A 3,863-nucleotide genomic window follows, 5' to 3' on the forward strand; every position below is an offset into this window, starting at 1 on the left:
GTCTGATACCGCGCAACGCCTTGTGGACGGACGACGGCTACGTCGGAGAGGATGCCGCGGAGGTGTTCGTCAGCGAACTGTCCGGGGACGAACTTCGCGACGTCGTCCATCACGCGTCGAGGATCGCCGACGTCGTGACCGCAAAACACGGACGGGCCGTACTCGGATTCGCGTCCGGAGACGTGAAGCCTTGGCAGTTCGGTAGGATCGTTCTGCAGGCAAACCATTAGCATGGATCGCTAAACACGACAGGGCGAAAGCGAAGACGTCATGGACACGGCGTACTCGATCGCCCCGTTTCTCGGGTTTCCCCCGGTCAACCTCAGTGAGGTGCTGGAGGGAGACCACTATCCGATGTCCAAGCTGCGGGCCATCAGCGGGCACCCGGACTTTGTCGGTTTCTCCGAAAGAGGCGCGTCTGTCACCGACAGGGACACGTGCGTCGTCAAAGATCTGCGGCTCAAGACCAGGGTTTTGCTGGACTCGACCTTCTCCGAGAATCCCTAAGATGTGGAATCCTTACGATCACACGCAGTGGCTCATACCCACAGTCTTCTATCGCGGGCTGTCCACGTTCAGCATCACGACGAAGATCGCTCCGGCCGAGGTGCTGGATCGCTGCACGGCCGCCTCGGACGTGCAAGCTCTGATAACCAGGACCAGCTCGAGGCAGTACAGCGGATCGATGTGGGGCGGCGCGATAGAAATAGCTGCTGAGGCGATACAGCGTAGTTCGGATCATGCGCTGAGGGAGATATTCGCGCTGAAGGAAAAGCAGCTGCGCACCACGATGGAGATGACGCAGAAGCACGTCGTGTACGGACACATGGTGGCAGCGCCCACGATCAAGTTCGTCGACATGTTCAACACTCCGAACGATCACGTGAGCAAAGCCGACATGTTCCATCAGGTGTTGAAACGCGACAGGGACGAGTTCCTCTCGTTCAACATTCGGCGCACCGGCACCATGGCCACGTTCGTCGACCTCGACAACTCGCTTCGGTACGGCAGCACGTCGACGGCGTGCGCTCCGCCCGACACCATTGTCGTGCATCCTGCGTTGGCCGATCAGCTACCGCTCAGGGACGACGTCGGAGGCCACACCCGCCAGGTTTACTAAGCGTGCTCCACCAAGGACAAGAAGGAACTTGACGAATCCGACATACGCACGCTGGCAGATGCCGAACTTGAAGCGTCGTCACCACCCAAGGTAATGCTCGTGAACGGCTCCGAAAGGTACGTGATGGTCATGCCAGAAACCACCGTCAACGACGGTAACAAGAGGAACCTGTCCGAACTGACGGCGAACTTTAAGAGCTACAACGTGATCGGCTGCAATCCGCTGCAACGCGGCCAATCAAGAGGGCCGAGCTTCGACCGAGTGACGAGCGTTCCCTGGAACGAGATCCGCGTGACCGATCTGGACGTGCTGACGGACGGGACGATCCGAATGTAGGACGTGATGGAACGCAGCGGGTACTTCAAACCGGAGACGTACGACACCTCTCGGTACAGGCGCATGTTCTCGGACATCCCCGCCCTGCACCGCATCATGGACCGCATGGAGCAGGCGGAATTCGACGCCGACTGCATCTCCAGGCAGAATCTCGGTCGCAGATCCTGTCTCTTCAGACCCAGTCGCAAGGTGTTCTACAATTCGAGGAAGAGGAAGTTCTTTCCGGCGATCGCCTACGGACACAGCGAACTTCCCGAATCGCCAGTCGACAACGGCGACGTGATCGCTGGCATGACGATGATGGCCAGGTGTCTGATGTCCGAACATTCGTTCGATCAACGGTACGAGTGCGCCTTCCGATACCTTCGCGGCAGCTTGGCTTTGAAGTGGACCGCCGAAACCTGCGAGTTGTATGCGAGAATGGAGAACGGGGACGAGGCGGTCGCGATCCTGATTGCCGACGTGCGCAACAACGGCGGATTGACGCACTTCGTCAGATACCGTCACCTTTCCGCGATAAAGGAAAATTTGGAGAGGCAGATTACCCGAGATGGCCAACGAGACAAACTGAACGCGGAGACGGCCGAAGCGCTCGAGAGCATCCTGTCCCTCGTCGACCTGATAATCGAGAAGTACAAGTCGCTGACCAGAACGAACGCCAACTTCACGCACTCGTGGCTGTTCACGAACGCGGGAAAAGCGTCATTCCGCGGAGAACCGGACGGTGTGAACAGGGAGCTCGAGATAAGGGAGATCGTCTTCGATCGCATCGTGCTCCGGCTTCTGTCTCCTAGAATATTCGCGGTGACGGGCGAAAATCGCGGATGGCGGCCCACGGTACGCGAGGAGGCCGTTACATTCTGCCAGTCCCTTACCGACCACACGAACGCGAAATGCAATCTGGTTCGCAACGAAGAGAAAGTGCTCACGTTCGTGTCGACGACGTCCCCGAGCACCGACTTCCTTGGAAGGACGGTCGAAGACGTGACGAAGTACTTTCCGTACTACTCGTTCGCCGGTCCCAGAGGCGAACCGGAACCGTTCGTGAACAGAAATTACTCGTACATAGCGGACAGGGTTTCCTCGCTGCCGGTATCGAAAGGTGTTGGAGTCTTCACGCTGCTGTTCCTGTCCATGCTGCAGAATCCGACGACGACCCGGGTGCTGGTGAGAGAGGGAGTGTACGTCAACACGACGTTCCTCCTGTTCCGGAAAGTGGAGCAGCGAACGTGCAGCGTCGTGATGGCCAAGTCGGGAGCCAACAACCACTATCTCTTCCTGGGCAACGGAAAGTTGGACGCGATCGAGACGAACGCGTCGTCCTACAAGACGAGCTGCCGATGAACAACACGAGGGCGCCACACTACATCGCCGGGTTGGGATACGTCAGAGGCATGGGATGCACGATCATGAATCCCTCGCAGCAGCACCAGCGACAGGGACACGGGCATTTCGTAGCCGTGCCTCTGCCGGCGTGCTTCGATCCCGAGGCGCAGGAGTTGATGATCGTGAACGGCAGGGCGTCCGTCGCCGACGGCAACTCCAACCAGTCCCTGGATCAGCGGGACGAGATAACCGAGAAGTTCACGACGAATCCGTACGCGACGATCGGAGCTGCGGAGGCGCACGTCACGCTCGCGCTGAAGCACCCTCTCTGGATGACGGACAACGCGAGCGGAGCCGGCGGCGTGCACAGAACGTACCTCCTTAGCAGACAGCCGGTAGAGCAGTACAAGTCGGACCTGGACCAATTCTACCAGCCGGTGTCCAGCCACAACCTGAAGGAGGAATCCAACGTCGGCATGCAGGGTAGACAGTACCCCGACAGCAGCCAGTCCGAACCTTGCGCATTCAAGAGCGTCAACAAAGGATTCTTCGGGGAACACGAACACAGCTCGTTGGCGTTCCGCAACCTCCTTGACGTGTCCTCGTGCAGAACCGATCAGGATTTTGGCTTTATCCAGCAGACAGGGTCGAAATGCGGTTCCACTTTTGCGAGGAGCGGACTCGCGCTCCTGCATGATCTGTGGCATGGTCATGGACGTGAATTTGAATTCCACGACAACCGGCCGACACGTCCAACGTTCCTTCGTGATGAGATCGACGACCGCGATGCTAGCGTCGGGACCACCCTCCTTCGCGTTCGTCAAGGGGTGTTGGGCGGACACGAAAGTCAGGTCCAAATCTTCGAGCATTCGATTCACATCGGGATCTTTCATCTTGGACACGGCGACGTCCATCGCCCGACCGACCTTGAGAGCTTTCTCGTTGGAAAAAGCCGCCGAACCCACTATTCTCGCTCTTCTTATTTTTCACGCTTTGTTGTAGTACAGAAACGCATCTATCTGCTTCTTGACGGCCGTCAAGTTCTTGCCGTAAGCTTTGTAACTTCGACCTACACCCCCCG

The sequence above is a fragment of the Anneissia japonica genome, unplaced genomic scaffold (genome assembly GCF_011630105.1).
Source record: "Anneissia japonica isolate Jap-2015-1 unplaced genomic scaffold, ASM1163010v1 scaffold287755_len519135_cov135, whole genome shotgun sequence".
Lineage (NCBI taxonomy): Eukaryota > Metazoa > Echinodermata > Crinoidea > Comatulida > Comatulidae > Anneissia > Anneissia japonica.